The following is a 19,212-nucleotide window of genomic DNA, read 5'->3' on the forward strand; positions in this document are numbered from 1 at the left end:
AATTCACGTGTCATATTTTATTTTGTATATATTTCCACTGAGACATTAACCTGCAATTACAAAAATCAGAACTCAGCATATGAGTAGTCAAGGCTCTGCAAGATGGTTCCAAACAATCATTCAGTTCTCAATTCAGCCCTAAAAGTGTGACCTTCGTAAACCCCACACTCCAGTCACATACTAAGCTTCCTGACTATGTGTTGTCACACCTCAGAGGATTTGCAGGTGCTCTAGTTTCAGGCCAGGGCTCAATTCCCTTCTCTGGAACTTGAAAATTTATGGTTTTAGACAATTACTCATTTAGGTTCATGTCATGCTTTTCTTAAAAAAAAATTTATAAATGGGTTGCTAATTTCCTCAGAGGGTTGTTGTCATAAATTACAAAATATGAATTGATTAGAAAATGATCTGATACATAGTTTCTTGTACTTCAACTTGTTTTTTCTTAGAAATTCAATTTAAATTTTGAGGCAATTATTGTGTCACTTCCTCTGGGCAACCATCTTGGATTCTGTCAGAGCTAGGCACTTTTCTACCAATGCTGGTTGCTGCACTGTGGTCCCATTGTCTACCCAAAAGGGGATTTGGAACCTAACAACAGAAATGCTTAAAAAGATTGTTATAAAGTTTAGTGATCTTTTTTTTTTTTCCTAAGTTTGCTCTCTCTCTTTTTTTTTTTTTTTTTATTTTCCCACTGTACAGCAAGGGGGTCAGGTTATCCTTACATGTATACATTGCAGTTACAGTTTTTTCGCCCACCCTTTCTTCTGTTGCGACATGAGTATCTAGACATAGTTCTCAATGCTATTCAGCAGGATCTCCTTGTAAATCTATTCTAGGTTGTGTCTGATAAGCCCAAGCTCCCGATCCCTCCCACTCCCTTCCCCTCCCATCAGGCAGCCACAAGTCTCTTCTCCAAGTCCATGATTTTCTTTTCTGAGGAGATGTTCATTTGTGCTGGATATTAGATTCCAGTTATAAGTGATATCATATGGTATTTGTCTTTGTCTTTCTGGCTCATTTCACTCAGTATGGGATTCTCTAGTTCCATCCATGTTGCTGCAAATGGCATTATGTCATCCTTTTTTATGGCTGAGTAGTATTCCATTGTGTATATATACCACCTCTTCCGAATCCAATCCCCTGTCGATGGACATTTGGATTGTTTCCATGTCCTGGCTATTGTGAATAGTGCTGCAATGAACATGCGGGTGCATGTCTCTTTTAAGTAGAGCTTTGTCCGGATAGATGCCCAAGAGTGGGATTGCAGGGTCATATGGAAGTTCTATGTATAGATTTCTAAGGTATCTCCAAACTTTTCTCCATAGTGGCTGTACCAGTTTACATTCCCACCAGCAGTGCAGGAGGGTTCCCTTTTCTCCACAGCCCCTCCAGCACTTGTTATTTGTGGATTTATTAATGATGGCCATTCTGACGGGTGTGAGGTGGTATCTCATGGTAGTTTTGATTTGCATTTCTCTTATAATCAGCGATGTTGAGCATTTTTTCATGTGTTTGTTGGCCCTCTGTATATCTTCTTTGGAGAAATGTCTCTTCAGGTCTTTTGCCCATTTTTCCATTGGGTGATTGGTTTTTTTGCTGTTGAGTTGTATAAGTTGCTTATATATTCTAGAGATTAAGCCCTTCTCAGTTGCATCATTTGAAACTATTTTCTCCCATTCTGTAAGTTGTCTTTTTGTTTTCTTTTGGGTTTCCTTTGCTGTGCAAAAGCTTTTCAGTTTGATGAGGTCCCATGGGTTTATTTTTGCTCTAATTTCTATTGCTTTGGGAGACTGCCCTGAGAAAATATTCATGATGTTGATGTCAGAGAGTGTTTTGCCTATGTTTTCTTCTAGGAGTTGGATGGTGTCCTGTCGTATATTTAAGTCTTTCAGCCATTTGGAGTTTATTTTTGTGCATGGTGTGAGGGTGTGTTCTAGTTTCATTGCTTTGCATGCAGCTGTCCAGGTTTCCCAGCAATGCTTGCTGAATAGACTTTCCTTTTCCCATTTGATGTTCTTGCCTCCCTTGTCAAAGATTAATGGACCATAGGTGTCAGGGTTTATTTCCGGATTCTCGATTCTGTTCCATTGGTCTGTCTGTCTGTTTTGATACCAGTACCACACTGTTTTGATGACTGTGGCTTTGTAGTATTTCTTGAAGTCTGGGAGAGTTATGCCTCCTGCTTGGTTTTTGTTTCTCAGGATTGCTTTGGCGATTCTGGGTCTTTTGTGGTTCCATATAAATGTTTGGATTGTTTGTTCTAGTTCTGTGAAAAATGTCATGGGTAATTTGATAGGGATTGCATTGAATCTGTAGATTGCTTTGGGTAGTATGGCCATTTTCACAATATTGATTTTTCCAATCCAGGAACATGGAATATCTTTCCATTTCTTTACATTTTCTTTGATTTCTTTGATTAAAGTTTTATAGTTCTCGGCATATAGGTCCTTTACCTCTTTGGTCAGGTGTATTCCGAGGTATTTGATTTTGTGTGGTACAATTTTAAAAGGTATCATATTTTTGTATTCATTTTCTAATGTTTCATTGCTGGTATACAGAAATGCAACTGACTTCTGAATGTTAATCTTATATCCTGCCAGTTTGCTGAATTTATTAATCAGTTCAAGGAGTTTTGGGGTTGAGTCCTTAGGGTTTTCTAGGTATAGTATCATGTCATCTGCATACAGTGACAGTTTGATCTCTTCTCTTCCTATATGGATGCCTTTGATTTCTTTTGTTTGTCTAATTGCTGTGGCTAAGACTTCCAAAACGATGTTGAAGAGCAGTGGTGAGAGTGGGCATCCCTGTCTTGTTCCAGATTTGAGTGAGAAGGCTTTCAGTTTTTCCCCATTGAGGATTATATTTGCTGTGGGTTTATCATAAATGGCTTTGATTATATTCAGGAATGTTCCCTCTATACCCACTTTGGCGAGGGTCTTGATCATGAATGGATGTTGAACTTTGTCAAATGCTTTTTCTGCGTCTATTGAGATGATCATATGATTTTTGACCTTTTTTTTGTTAATGTGGTGTATGATGCTGATTGATTTGCGTATGTTGAACCATCCTTGTGAACCTGGGATGAACCCAACCTGGTCATGGTGTATAATTTTTTTGGTATGTTGTTGGATTCGGTTGGCTAAGATTTTGTTGAGAATTTTTGCATCTATATTCATCAATGATATTGGCCGATAGTTTTTTTTTTTTGGTGGTATCTCTGTCTGGTTTTGGAATGAGGGTGATGGTGGCCTCATAGAATGTCTTTGGGAGTATTCCTTCTTCTTCAACCTTTTGAAAGAGTTTAAGGAGGATGGGCACCAATTCCTCTTTATATGTTTGATAAAATTCACCTGTGAAGCCATCTGGTCCTGGACTTTTATTTGTAGGGAGTGATTTTATGACCTCTTCAATTTCATTTCTAGTGATCGGTCTGTTCAGTTGGTCTGTTTCTGCTTGATTCAGTTTTGGCAGGCTGTAAGATTCTAGAAAATTGTCCATTTCTTCCAGATTGTCAAACTTGTTGTCATACAGTTGTTCATAGTATTCTCTTATGGTTTTTTGTATTTCTGCTGTATCCGTTGTGATTTCTCCTTTTTCATTTATAATTTTGGTTATTTGGGTTCTTTCTCTCCTCTTTTTAGTGAGTCTGGCCAGGGGTTTGTCAATTTTGTTCACCTTTTTAAAGAACCAGCTCTTGGTTTTATTAATTTTCTCTATTGTTTTTTGAGTCTCTATTTTATTGATTTCTTCTTTGATCTTTATAATTTCCTTCCTTCTGCTGACTTTAGGACTTTTTTGTTCTTCTTTTTCTAATTCATTTAGGTGGAGGGTTAAGTTGTCAACTTGGGGTCTTCTTTTTTGAGAACAGCCTGTATTGCTATAAATTTCCCTCTGAGCACTGTTTTCGCAGCATCCCATAGATTTTGAGAGGTTGTGTCTTCATTATCATTTGTTTCAAGATAGTTTTTATTTCTTTCTTGATTTCCTCATTGACCCATTGGTTTTTTAGTAGCATGTTGTTGAGTCTCCATGGAGTAGGTTTTTTCTCTTTTCTTTTCCCATGGTTGATTTCTAATTTCATGGCATTGTGGTCAGAGAAGATACTTGAGATAATTTCTATGCTCCTAAATTTATTGAGATTAGCTTTGTGTCCCAATATGGGGTCGATTCTTGAGAATGTTCCATGAGCATTTGAGAAGAATGTGTATTCTGCTTTTTTTGGATGTAGTGTCCTGAAGATATCAATGAAGTCTAACTTTTCTATTGTTTCCTTTAGGATCTCTGTTGCTTTATTGGTTTTCTGTCTAGAGGATCTGTCCATTGATGTGAGGGGGGTATTAAGGTCTCCTACTCTGATTGTATTCTCATCAATATCTCCCTTTATGTCTGTTAATATTTGTTGTATGTATCTGGGTGCTCCTGTATTTGGGGCATATATGTTGACGATAGTAATATCCTCTCCTTGGATGGATCCCTTAATCATTAAGTAGTGTCCTTCTTTGTCTTTATGTCTTTTGTTTTAAAGTCTATTTTGTCTGATATGAGTGTTGCAACTCCTGCTTTTCTGTCATGTCTATTGGCGTGAAATATTTTTCCCCACCCTTTCACTTTCAATATATATGTATCCTTTGTCCCAAGGTGAGTTTCTTGTAGGCAGCATATTGAAGGTTTTTGCTTTTTTATCCACTCAGCCACTCTATGTCTTTTGATTGGGGCATTCAGTCCATTGATGTTTAAGGTGATAAGTGATAGATGATTATTTATTGCCATTTTGAACCTCGTGTTCCAGTTGATTCTATGGTTCTCCATTCTTCCTTTCTTTTTTTTTTTTTTTTTTTTTTTTTTTTTGGTTGGATGGTCTCCTGTTATTATCTGCTTGAGTGTATTTTTTTTTTCATTTTTTGCAAATGCAATATTTGGTTTCGGCTTGTGGTTGCCCTGTTTTTTAAGTATGCTAACCCCTTCCCATAATTGTGTGTTTTAGCCTGATGGTCCTGTAAGTTCAAACACTTCATTGCTATATTAAAATTAAGAAGAGAAACATACAAACAAACAAACAAAAAGGGTTATTTATTTCCTAACACCCCTTGCCCATATTTTATGGTTTTGATGACTCTTTTTTATTTTTTTCTTTTTAATTTTATTTTGTTTGAAGCATGTTCATGATTAAATCTGTATGCTGGCTTATTTGAGTGACTGCTCTCTGATTGTGGTTTCCTCAGTCCTAGTTCTTCCTCTTCTTCTTCTTTTTTTTTTTTTTTTCTTTTCTTTTTTCTTCCCTTTCCTTCCTTTCTTTTTGGTTTAGAGAAGCCCTTTCAATATTTCCTTTAACCTGGGTTTTGTGTTGCTGTATTCTTTAAGTTTTTGTTTGTTGGGAAAAATTTTTATTTCCCCTTCTATTTTAAATGATATTCTTGCTGGATAGAGTATTCTAGGTTGCATATTTTTTCCTTTGAGCACTTTAAATATCTCTTGCCATTCCCTCCTGGCCTGTAGTGTTTCTGTAGAGAAATCAGCTGATATTCTTATGGGGGTTCCCTTGTAGGTAACATTCTGTTTTTCTCTTGCTGCCTTTAGGATCCTCTCTTTATCACTAACTTTTGCCATTTTTATTATGATGTGTCTTGGTGTGGGTCTGTTTGGGTTCAGTTTGTTTGGGGCCCTCTGTGCTTCTTGTATCTTGAATCCAGTATCCTTTAGACTTGGGAAGTTTCCAGCAATAATTTCTTCAAATATATTTTCCATTCCCTTATCTTTTTCTACTCCTTCTGGAATTCCTATTATGCGTAGATTGGCCCGCTTTATATTATCCCATAGGTCTCTTATATTGCTTTCCAGTTTTTTGATTCGGTTTTCTGTCTGTTGACCAGATTGAGTGATTTCCATTATTCTATCTTCCATATCACTGATTCGTTCTTCTGCATTATTCATTCTGGTTTTTACTGCCCCTAGTTCAGTTTGCATCTCTGCAAATGAATGTTCTAGTTTTTCTTGGCTCCTCCTTATATTTTCTATTTCCTTTCTGAGGGTATCTGCATTACTGTTCATATCTTCTCTTAATTCCTTCAGTATTTTCAGTATTTCTCTTTTGAACTCCAGGTCTGTCAGACTGCCGAGATCTGTTTCATTGTTGACTGTTTTAGGTGAGTTCTCCTGTTGGTTTGACTGGGGGTGGTTTCTCAGCTTCTTCATCTTGCTTGTTGTTTTCTTTCTCCTGAGGGAGTTGTACTCTTCGTGATCGGGCAGTGTTTGCTTTGTCACTGCCGTGGAATATTTCCTGAGGGCTGGCGTTGTTGGTCAATCTTTTTTGAGGCAGTGTGGCTTTTCTGGAGTGTTGATGGGGCTAACAGTGTTTCTTTGAAGCAAAGGATGACTTCCTGAGGGCAGACAGGACTGAGAGGTCCACACCGCGATGGTAGCAGATTTCACTTGGTCATGCAGAGCTTGCTCTGGTGTTTTTAGGCTGTGGGGTTCTTGCAGGGGGTTGGCAGTGTTGGGCAGCTCTTCCTCAGGAGTGCAGCACCCCTTCGGGGCTGGAGCAGCTATCTGGGTCACTGAGAACCTAAGAGGCTCTTCCCTAGGGCAGCCCAACTCAGAAGGTCGGCCTGAGAATGTAGGTGGATCTTTTCACAGTCTGGAAAAGCTTCTTGCAGCTTTTCTGGGCTGCAGGGGCTCCTCCAGGGGGCTGGTGGAGCTGAGCAGCTATTCCGTGGGAGTGGGGTAACCCCTGAGGGCTTGGGTGGCTAGCAGTGCTGCTGAAAACCCAAGAGGCTCCTCCCCAGGGCAGCCCGACTCAGAAAGACCGTCTGAGATCTTTTCCCGGCTCAGCCAGGCTTGTTGCAGCTTTTCTGGGCTGCAGGGGGTCCTGCCTGGAGCTGGCAGTTCTATGCAGCTGATCCGCTATAGCCTGGCACCCCTTGGGGGCTTGGGCGGGTAGCAGGGCCACTGAAAACCCAAAAGGCTCCTCCCCAGGGCAGCCCAACTCAGAAAGACTGTCTGAGAATTAGGCTGATCTTTTCACGGCCTGGCTAGGCTTATTCTAGCTTTTCTGGGCTGCAGGCCTTTTCTCGGGGGCTGGTGGTGTTTGGTGCTGCTCTGCGGAGGTGTAGCTCCTCCAAGGGCAAGCAGGCCTGTGCAGGGACAGCCCCTGTGGTGGTAGGCTTCAGGCAATTGTTGAGGCCAGCCCTCCCAGATGGCAGGCAGCCCCAGGTTCGGCGAGAGCGTAGGGGGTGGTGGGGGTGGGGGGAGGGGATGCATTGGGAAGCACAGTTTTCTGCTAGCTAGAGGGCCTGTAAGCTTGCTGTGGCGTGGGGAGTATTCTATGGGGACCCACCCCTTCTTCTCTCCCCTCCCTGGCACGGGCGCAGAACAGGATCTTCTCCCAGGTTCCCTCTGATACGGCTTTCCACTTCCCCGCCCCTAGAGTATTGCTCCCTTCCTCTGCGACAGCTTTGTTTTCTAGTCTCTCAGGCAGTCTCTGCCCCGTCAAACTTGACAGACCAGTTTCTAGACCTCCCAAGCAGTCTCCGCTCTGCCCTGCCGCCCCAGCCCGTTCTCGCAGACTAACCTCTGGAGCCGAGGTCTCGGTGCCCAGCCCCCACCCAGGCGTCCCCTGGCCCTTTTCCTTGGGACTAACCTTTGAAGGCGAGGTCTCGGTGCCCAGCCCCCACCTAGGCGTCCCCCGGCCCTTTCCCGGGGACTAATCTCTGGAGCCGAGGACTTGGTGCCCAGCCCCCACCCAAGTGTCTCAATTTTTGGTGACTGTGCCCGTAGTTCAGATGGTCCATTTGGTTCTTGATCGGCTTTTCAGTACTCCAACTTACTGCTACACTCTTCTCTGCATCTGGAGATTCCTCCGGTTCGTTTGATCTTTACCCCGTGTTGGTGACTTTCCAGGGTGCGGGATCCCTTTCTCCTCCGCAGTTCCCTTTCGGGAACGCCCGTCTCGCTTGGATTCACCTTCTCTCACTCTCCTCTTTTCTCCCGTTCTGCCCAGTAATGTCACGAACTTCTTGCCGTTATTGGAGTTTAGGTTCCTCTGCCAGCGATTGGTTGCTGTTCTGTGTGAGTCATTTATTCTGTAGATGTGCTTTTTGTTGTTGTGTTTGTGGGAGAGGGCGAGCGTGTCCCCCTACTCCTCTGCCATCTTGTCCCGTCTAAGTTTAGTGATCTTAATTAAGAAAATGTCTTGTGGAAGAGTAAGTCTCAGTAAGCAGTTGCTATTGATATATTAGTCCTTATTTTTGGCCTAGCTGCTCACCTAGTACCTAGCACATGGTAAGAAGTTAGAAATACATGTGATAGATGAATGAATAAATAAATAAATGAATGCATTTGAGCAATTTCTCAAATTCTGGTTTACATCAGAATAACCTATTGGACTTGTGAAAACCCAGGTTGCCACATTATCAACCTCAAAGAGTTTTTGATTGAGGAGGTCTGAGATGTGGGTTAGGGTTATTTTGCATATATGACAAGCCCCAGTGATGGTGACAATGCTGGTCTTGAGACTGCAATTTGAGAACCACTAGATTAGGTAATAAACTGAAGTAATTCTCAAAACAAACCATTCTTGCACTTAACCTATCATCCAGCTTGTTCTGTTTTGTTTTTCATGTTTTTTTTTTTTAACTCCAGAATATTCTACACTTAATTAGCCACGTTTTCAGTGAAATGATAGTTGGAAGATAGTCAAGCTTACTTGGTTAAATTAGAAAATATTTTATGAATTTTATTGTTAAATAATACTTTGCCACTTTTAGATAAAATGACACCCATGATACCATATCATTAGTTTATGTTTCAATAAATAAAATATTTTAATGAAAAGTTGAGTATTTATCAGATATAAAACTATAAAATCAAAAATCATTAATGAGGTGATGTCTAAAAAGAGATTATAAGAGGTAGAATATTATTGGCACTAGTGCACTGTCTCAAGTGAAGCTTAGACGTACAATTCCATGTTTAAATTCACTGCCCTTACTTCTTTTTATTTATTTCTTTATTTTTTTTTTTATTTTGTGTCTTTTTTTGCCTTTTCTTGGGCCGCTTCCCATGGTATATGGAGGTTCCCAGGCTAGGGGTCCAATCAGAGCTGTAGATGCCAGCCTACACCACAGCCACAGCAACGTGGGATCTGAGCCAAGTCTGTGACCTACACCACAGCTCATGGCAATGCCCGATCCCCAACCCACTAGGCAAGGCCAGGGATCGAACCCACAACCTCATGGTTCCTAGTCGGATTCATTAACCACTGCACCACGACGGAAACTCCACCTTATTTCTTTATATTACTCTCTCAAAAGATTTTTTTACTGTGGAAAATGTTTATCAATAGTATTCTAAAATGGTTTATTTCATGTTTTTTACTGGTGAATGACTTTGTTACAAAGATGTCTACCAATAAAATTTGTATACGTGAGAAATAATTAGAGCCTTAAATTGACTGTAAAGTATACATCACACACTGGAGATTGACACTGCTTTATCACAGGATAATTCAGATCTTAAGTGGCTATGAGTTTACTTCCTAGCTAATGTAGGGAGAAAACAATATCCCCTTTACCTTTCTAGGTTCTTGGCCCCTTGAAATAAAATATATATTAACAGGAGCAAAACAAGTATTTTTTTAAATTGAAGTATAGGTGATTTACATTGTTGTGTTAATTTCTGCTGTATAGCAAAGTGATTCAGATATACATATATACACTTTTAAAATATTTTTTCCATTATGTTTTATCATAGGACGTTGAATATATTTCTCTGTGCTATAGAGGAGGACCTTGTTGTTTATCCCTTCTTTGTGTATAATAGCTTATATTTGCTAACCCAACCTTCCACTCAATCCCTCTCCCATCCCTTTCCCCCTTGGCAACCACAAGTCTGTTCTTGTCTGTGAGCCTGTTTCTGTTTTGTAGGTAGGTTCATTTGTGCCATATATTAGATTCCACAAGTAAGTGATAACATAATGGTATTTGTCTTTCTCTTTTTGACTTACTTCACTCAGTATGAGAATCTCTAGTTGCATCCATGTTCCTGCAGATGGCATTATTTCATTCTTTTTTATGACTGAGTAGTATTCCATTGTGTACATGTACCATATCTTCTTGATCCATTTCTCTGTCAATGGACATTTAGGTTTCTTCCATGTACTGGCTATTGTGAAGAGTGCTGCTATGAACATAGGAGTGCATGTATCTCTTTGAATTATAGTTTCATTCAGATACATGCCCAAGAGTGGGATTGCTGGATCTTATGGTAGTTGCATATTTAGTTTACTGAGGAACCTCCATACTTTTGTCCATGGAGGCTGTACCGACTTACATTCCCACTCTCCACACCCTCTCTAGCAAATTTTATTTTACATTTATTAATGATGATAATTCTGACTGGTATGAGGTGATTGTAGTTTTGATTTGCATCTCTCTAATAATTAGTGATATTGGGCTAAAAATTTTCATGGGCTAAAAATTTTCATGCGCCTATCAGCCATTTGTTTTTCTTCTTGAAGAAATGTCTATTTAGGTCTTCTGCCCATTTTTGGATTGAGTTGTTTTTTTTTTTTTTTTGTCGTTGAGTTGTATGAGTCATTTGTGTATTTTGGAAATTAAGTCCTTGTCAGTTGCATCATTTGCAAATATTTTCTCCCATTCTGTAAGTTGTGTTTGCATTTTGTTTATGGTTTCCTTTGCTGTACAAAAACCTCCAATATATATATGGAAGGTAGCCAGGAAAACTAAGTACTCTGGAATGGCCCAAGCCTTAAATACCACCTACAACTAAAGACAAAAGATGGGAGTAAAGGATTCACTTGTAAGAAGTACTCAAGGAAAAGCACATTAAACAAGGTTACAGTTGTTATAAAGATTTAAGTCCTTGCCTTTTCCATTTAGGAGTTTCTAGAGATTTTGTCATCCTCTCTTCCTTAGAAATGGAGATTTCCCTTCTAAATGTAAATGTCTCTCACAAGAGGCGAACTTCTACTTGGATTTCAGAGTTTTTCCCTATGTCTGGTGTTTCTTAAGTAACTAGCTCAAAATATGGCAAAAAGATGTATTTTGGAGTGAGTAATTAAATTCCCCTTCAGTGAATATATTGATGATGCAGAAACTGAAATAGCTTTTTTCTATTTTATTTTCCTTCTAAACTCTGCATGTCAGAGGGCAAAGTGGATGCAGATTCATGTCATGGGCTGATTCCACAGTATAATTAGGAGTCCAAGAAGGTATCTAAAGTCACTTCTTTTTTAATGAAGAATAAATCCAGCACATCAAAGATAATACATGCATAGTGATGTATTGAATTGTTAACATCACTATGCATGTATTATCTTTGATAATACACCTCCAAACCTTTAGAGTGGACAGATAAGAAAAATATAAGATCTTGTGAACATTGTCTTCCTTGCTGTTCTGGACTAGTCCGTGCGTTTTTTTTGTTTTTTTTTTTTTTTTTTTTTTGGCATAAGAATATTTAGAATCAAAGGAGAAAAATGAAAGCGATTTCCTTTTTAATTCTAAACTGTGCATATTTGCAAATTTATAACCTCATCTGACCTTTACGAGGCTGTTCCTATTATCAGTGAGAACCATCAATAGGGGTACTTAGGTAGTCTCCTGGAGCAACCTTAGGGGAAATACTATGAGGAAAAAGTTGTATGTCATTCTTCTTTCAGGGTATTTTTGTTCTGCACTCAAATCAATAGCAGCATGCAAACACCAGTAGGATGAATGGCAGAGAAACAGATGGGTACTTGCATTATCAGAAAGTAATGACCCAGTATTTCTCTTAGAGAGATACTTTCACAGATTTGCTAAGTGCATGGGCTGCTATCAAGAAGATTTGCACTTCATTCTCAGCTCTACCACTTCCTAGTCATGTGATTCTGTGCAAGTTTCTTAAACTTCCTAGAACTTTGTACTCTAATCTGCCTAATGGGCACAATAACAAAGACTTAGGTATTTTAGGAAGGGGCCTAGAGCTAGTGCATAACTTACATAATAGGGTGTTAAATATAAGTCATTCATTTAAAATTATGAAATTATTAACATTATTTGGGTATAAATTAGTGACTCTAACATGGGGTTAATTTAAATGGGAAAAAAGACAATAAACCATTTAGTGAAGATACAAATTTATTCTAAATTCCACATGGATATAGTGATAAGAAATAAGGGTGGGCATTATTTAGACAAGCTGATCTGGAGACAGACTCAGCTACATGACAAAGGGGAGGAAGAATGTTCAAGACAGAAGAAACAGTGTGGTGAAAGGCCCTGAAAGGAGGAAATAAGATGAGAGAGTTCATCATTAGCAATATTATGAGCATAAATTGAATAGGTTTCACCTCTCATGGCCCTATGCTATTATTTAACTTGTGTTTTGAGGAAAAAAAAGTTATTCTTTTGATAATTTGTAATCAAATTATTTGATAACTGATACAAATTATTTGATAATTGATAATCAAATAATTTTGATTTTAGAAAACATTAGGACTCTAAAATTTTTATACACTTTGGCCATTGGTTTAACAGTATTAAAGAAACAATTCTAATGCTTGTTAAAACATTAAGGAGTTCCTATTGTGGCTGAGTGGCTTGAGTACCTGATGGAATCTCTGTGAGGATATAGGTTCCATTTCTGACCTTGCTCCTTGGGTTAAAAATCCAGAATTGCCACAAGTTGCAGTGTAGCTCACAGATGTGGCTCAGATCCAGCATGGCTGTGGCTGTGGCCAGCAGCTGAAGCTCCAGTTCCACCCCTAGTAATGGAAATTTCCATATGCCACAGGTGCAGCCCTAATAAGAAAACAAAACAAAACAAAAAAATAAGAAAACATTAAGTACAACTATTTTGGACTATTGTGTTAGGAAGACTGTGGCAGTAGGTGAGGGATGGGACTCACCCTTGAATGAGGTAATGACAGATGGAGCTAGATCATGATGGAAGAGAACTTTGCTCTATCCATCTAGGTTCTTTTGGCTGATCTAAGAAGTTGACCTGAGGCAAATTAACAGGGAAAAAAAATCTAATTTTGTATGTAAGGGAACTCAACATACATGAGAAAGAGAATACACATATATTAGAGGCTCAGAGACAAAAAGTTTAAAAAAGGGGGGGGGGGCTATATATATGACACCCTGAGCTGAAGAATGGGATAGGGACCTGGGGATGATAAAAGCAGATGTTTGGATAATTAGATATTTGTCCTTCCATATAGATGGGGCCACTTACATAAAATTGTCTTTTATGGGAAAAATTTCCAGTTTAAATTATTACGGTTTAAGGGAGAAAGAGTAGTTTCTCTTGAACCCACAGGCTCTTGATAGCCTTTAACTCAAATAATCCTCATGCACAAATGGCACATTTAGGGGAGGCTTGTTCTGAACTCCTTCAGTTCCTTCCTCTAAAACTTCCTTGGAAGTTTCACAGTCCAGACTGGGTTGATTGATACCTCCATCTCACTGAATGTGTCTTTCAGTCCTGAGAGTAGGTCAGTTCAGTTTAATAGTTGTCTCTTATTTCAGGAGGTAGTGATGCAGGTGGGCACTCATAGTTAGTCTCATGTTGCAAACAATCAGATATTTATTAAAAGGCATTTCTCTGGAAATAAAAGATAAATGAGTAGTCTATAATTTCAGTTTCTGGGTTCTAAGGGTAATCAGTAGAGAAGATTTCTAGATGTCAGGCTAGAAGCATCCTCAGATGCTCAGATGTAGTGAGGCAGGTGGTGGCAGTCTGATACTTTCTTAGGATGCAGTTTGAATGTCTCTGACTTTTGAGTGGCCCACATGGCAAAAGGCACAAAGATTGTCCATACATGAGTCATTGTGGTGATTTCTCTGAAACTTACGTCAAGTTGTCCAATTTAACCTTTCCAGGCTTCAGAAAAAGGGTTGTTTTAGTTCTCAATGATGCCAAGTCAAAAAGATGGGGGAAAAAAAAAAGAAGAAATGTTAGTTTGGAGAAACATAGCCAGATAGTGGAGGAAATTAGAAGAATTCAGGACTAAGTCTAGTTTATAGGTAAATAATAAAGCCTCAAAGACAATTAATAGCACTAGAATCTAATATCCACAAAGATATTACTGAAACATATTTTTTGTCTCTAAATTCACCCCCATTTCTACCAAAAGATAGTCAAATCAATAATTTGTACAGAAATATAAGTCCAGTAGCAATAAACTTGGCCTTATACAAGTGTAACAAGAGAGTTTATCCTTTTCACAGGGAATTTTGGATTGAACTTTTAAAGGCCTCTTGAGGTCAGGAAAGCCAAGCCAAAGACTGGCCATCAGATTCTGCCTGTAATACCTGTATAATGGGGTTAATTGTTCTCTTCTTGAGGTAGCAAATATCTTAAGGTTACTGAACCTGCCAGGAAGTGACCTTCCTTGTTCACCCGGTAAGTCTGCTGGGAACTCTGTTAGGCTGTTTTTCTAAGGGTTTTAGGGCTCCAGAAAGTCATCCTTAGGTTCTTCAAGCTGTCTGGTCATAGTTGAGTCTATATACATCTCTGTCAAATGTGACGTTCCAGTCAAAGCCTTCATAATATAATCAACTTTTCCAACTATGTCCTGTTAGAAGGAGAACAAATTCTTACTGAGTTTATTCAAATAACTACATTGTCAAGAAAATAAAAATACTCATTGAGAGTTTCTGAGTTCTGGAGATAAGTGGAGAGAAGATAAATGTTTTAAATCTGCTTACAAAGGTATAATTTACCAAATTGCTCTAATTTTTTTCTCTATATCTGGAAAACAAAAGATTAAAAGTAACATTTTAGACAAGTCATAAACATTAAAATAATATTCATCAGTTCATTCAATCCTGTGTAATTCTTGTTTTGCTTGAGTGCAGGTTTTCTATTGTCAGTATTGCTTGATGATTGAGAGTAGCAGGGATAGTGATAACTGCAAGAAGATTGCAAAGTTTTTGTTAAGGCTTGTACGCTTGGCCCAGTGAAGTGTGTGCCTTCACTGGATGTTATAAAAGTTAAACCCCAAGTGGAGAACACATTTTCCAACAGCTTATTTGTTACCAGGAGGGCATCAGCCTTGCAACAAGGGAAGGCTTCAACCTATCTAGAAAATGTACAGAACATAGCAACATTTTTATAACCCATACAAAGTGGCAGTTGGATGAAGTCCAGCTGCACATATTCAAAGAGTCCAGAAGGGAATAGATCTGAGGCCTCTGGGTAGAAATAGTATTTCCAGGGTATATACCTCACAGGTCAGACAGTACTGGTAGACTGTTAGACACATGGTGGGGAGATTTCTATAAAATTGTGCTGCTTACAATTTGAGTTATCTTAAGTGTGTCATGGTGGGTGAAGAAATGCAAAATGCAAGAAGAGTTTGCCAGGGAGCCAGTCAGCTGTCCTGGTTTTCCCCATAGCCCTGATCAATGGTTTAATTTACAGCTATCATTTATCCATTTTAATTTCTCTGGTATAGGATCAGACTTTGGCCATGTTAGAAGGTCAGGATGGCAAAAGTCTGTTGCTGCTGCCTTTGCATAAGTCAGATCATTTCTCCAATTCTTAGGTTCAATTCCTTTAATGTGAGCCTCAGTTTGATGACATAAAACATTTTATGCCAGGAAAAAAATCAGAAATCTAGGAATTTCACACAGTTTCTAGGACACTTATAACACATACATACACACACACAATGTAAAGAAAGCTTAATGTTACTCCTTACTCAATAATGCTTCCTGTGTAATTTTATATATCAAATAAGCCTTATTTGTTTAGAACCTCCATTTTTATAAAAAGAGAAAACAAATCTTGGAGATACATTAGGGGCCCTCTGAAATATCTCAGATCTCATAGTTGTAAGTTAAAAATACTTCATTTAGAATCCAATTTTGTGAAGCTTGTCAAAAATACCCTAAAGGTTTTAAAACACTTCTTTCACAGTGATCTGTGGTCCTATTTGACAATGCTTAGTTACCCATTTAACCAAAATAACAACTAATGACTTAACGGACAACTTCAGAAGGTCACGAAGAGCAAACTTAAAAGAGCAAAATTTAACAGACCATTGGAAAATAAAACTTTGCCCTTTTAACATAAAGCACAAAAATCCAGTTATACACAAGTTCACTTTGGGTATTAAAACTCATTTACTGGAGTTCCCGTCATGGCACAATGGTTAACGAATCCGACTAGGAACCATGAGGTTGTGGGTTCGATCCCTTAGCCTCACTCAGTGGGTTAAGGATCTGGAGTTGCTGTGAGTTGTGGTGTAGTTTGCAGACATGGCTCGGATCCTGCATTGGTGTGGCTGTGGTGTAGCCCAGCAGCTGTAGCTCTGATTAGATCCCTAGGCTGGGAACTTCCATATGCCTCGGGTGTGGCCCTAAAAAAAAAGAAAAAACAAAACAAAACAAAACCCACAAAAAACCCCCTCATTTACTTAATTAGATTCATTCCAGTCTTATCTAGTTCTGCCACACTTAAAATTCCTTTCCAAAGATTGCTTTTTCATGCTGCTTTCCTTGAATATGGAGATGTTTCTCTTATTTTTTTTCAGTAGCTTTAATCACGTATGTAAGAATTTTTAAAAACCCTTAGAAATTTTAATTTCTAGTGAAAACTAAAAAGTAAGCAATTTTTAATGGTCTTTGACATTAGCAATCTGTAAATTGGCAAACAAATAATTTTTATAATTGCTAGAAACATGTGTTTTCTCACAGAAAATTTCTCAATGTGTCACCAAAAATATTGACTAATAATCTCAAATGTCTTTAGTTTGTCTGTAAAGCCTGTGTTCAATAATGTTTCAGTATCTTTTCTTATTTGGGAATGATCTAGATATTCAAATTAACTTAACTCATCATTTAACTCATTTAGCAAAACTCTAAGGGTGTAAGTTACCAAAGAGATTTGGGAAAATATTTTATGTAGATATAAAGCAATCACTGCTAAAATGTTCACCTAAAAACTTTTCTCATTAACATTTATTTAATTCATATTATAACCATATTTAGATTACCTACAACAAAACTTCATTAGACATTAGACAACAAAACTTCATTAGACAACATAAGTCATTACCCTAAGTTATTTCTCTAGATAGCTGACAAATTTCATAAAAAGGATAAGATGAGCTTATTTGACTTTTAGTAAACCTAGGTAGAGTAAAAGTATTATACTTAATGTTTTAAGTCTAAAGACTTGTTAGTATTATACCAACAACCTTAAATTAGCTTTTGTTTAGCAAAGATTAATCCTAAATTATATGAACTTGAAAAACATTTGGAGCAGTTTCTACTATATTTTTGAGCAATACTCAATTTATATAGTGATTGCTTTAAGCCAATTAAGTAGAACTCTTTCACAAATTAATTTTAGTAATACCATATGGAGGTAGAAGAAATACCACACATGTGCAACATATGTGTATATATAGACACACATGAACAGATAGATGCAAACAGAGATTTAAAAGATTTTGTTTTAAATTATTCCTTGAACTAACTTGTTGGGCAAAGGTGCTTCTATAGCAGGTTATATTTTCTAACATTCCCCTTTCCCCTTTATTTTATATTTTGGGGGGAATTGGAAATGGTCTGGATAAGAGTTCCTGGAGAGCTTACATAACTTTGGAGAGAAATAGGGGAGATTGTAGAAAGGAATGGGTGAAATTCAAACTGCCTCTGGATTGGCATCTCTAGTTTTGCAAAGATATGTAAGATGTAAAGATTTCTGGGTTTGACTCAAGAATTTTGTTCGTTTATCATGTCCAATTAATACTGCTTAAAGTGTAGATTTACATGTCTTCTGTCCTAAGTTACTAGGTAGGGGAAATGTTCCTCAGTGAGATAGAAAGACCATCCCCATAATACAGGCAGGTGAAAGACATGCAACCATTCTATAAAAAGACTATATTCAGATACACCAATTCTCCTATAAACATCTTACCTTAATTCCATCAACTCTTACCTCCATAATTGTAGCCTCCGTTAGGACTTCATTAGCAGGTTTTGGTTTTACCATATGGGAATGGAGAAGTGTTCCCAGTGAGATATAGCTATTCCCTAAAACATTGAGGTAAAGTTAAGATAACGTCTTTACATAAAGCCTGTTTAAACATTCTAATTTTTATAATCTTGTCAACCCTTACATTTCTATATTCTTTCAATCTACTTGTAGCTTGTGTCAGAGCTTCATCAGTAGGTTTTGCTACAGCACTTGATGAAATTCCCTTATTAAGGGGTCCTAGAAACTTCTTTTCTTTGTTCTGACCATTTTGCCCACTATTGGGCAAAAGGCTCTGGATCCCTGAAGTGGAATCAAGCCAAGGGACCCAGCCCTTTTGTGAATTTTTAAATTGATTAGTCTTTTGCCCCAAGTGATTGTTGCTGAGGTTTCCCATTGTAATTTCTGCCTTCTGCTTTTCAAATTTCTTCAAACCAGGGTATATAGAATGTATTTGTTTGGGTTCTTCTTATAGTGGGGGGACCAACAGGTAGATGTTTTGGCCCACGCAGCCTTTGGTAGTGTTGTATTAAAACCTTTGTTTTAATCCCATCAATGTTTATTGCTATCGATTTTTATTGACTTTTAATTTATTCATTAATGTCAGGAAGCAATCTATTTGTAAAAGTTTTGAGGATCCTTCCTGGGTTTAAGAAATATTTTTTCTTAAGTACAGGACAATTGTATTTCCAATCTCCTGATTTTATACAGTATCTGCAAATTTCTGAAGGCAAATAGGAAGTACTCTGAGTGGGCTGTCCTTTCGTCTTATTAAGGGAATCCCAATCTCTAGCCATTACACTAACATGAGGGTTTCCTGGGTGGGGGGGGGAGGAGGGAAATCATTTAACCAGTTCCAAGGAACCATCATCTCACTGGCAATTAACAAGTAGGATCTTTTTTCTTTCTTTTATTTTTTTGGCCACACCTGTGGCATATGGAAGTTCCCAGACTAGGGATTGAATGGGAGCTACAGCTGCTGGCCTACACAACAGCCACAGCAACATGGGATCCAAGCCACATGGGTGACCTGCGCCACAGCTCACAGCAACACCGGATCCTTAACCCACTGAGCGAGGCCAGGGATCAGACCCGCATCCTAATGGATACTAGTTGGATTCATTTCTTCTATGCCACAATGGGAACTCTGACAAGTAGGTTCTATTGATCTTAACAGAGACTCAAACCAGCGGGCCTTATTTTCAACTAACCAAGGATAGA

The 19,212-nt window shown here is 38.3% G+C and overlaps 1 long non-coding RNA gene across 1 annotated transcript in view; it reads left to right on the top strand.

Annotated features, from left to right (window-relative positions):
• LOC146394519 (uncharacterized) overlaps nt 1–19,212 on the top strand; it is a 76,421-nt gene that overhangs the window by 659 nt on the left and 56,550 nt on the right. The gene's annotated exons all lie outside the window — the stretch shown is intronic.

This window comes from Sus scrofa, chromosome X (assembly GCF_054392235.1).
Source record: "Sus scrofa isolate SSC_HxYL_T2T_F1_AM1 chromosome X, Sscrofa_HxYL_maternal_Yorkshire_Landrace_v2.0, whole genome shotgun sequence".
NCBI classification, from domain to species: Eukaryota; Metazoa; Chordata; class Mammalia; order Artiodactyla; family Suidae; genus Sus; species Sus scrofa.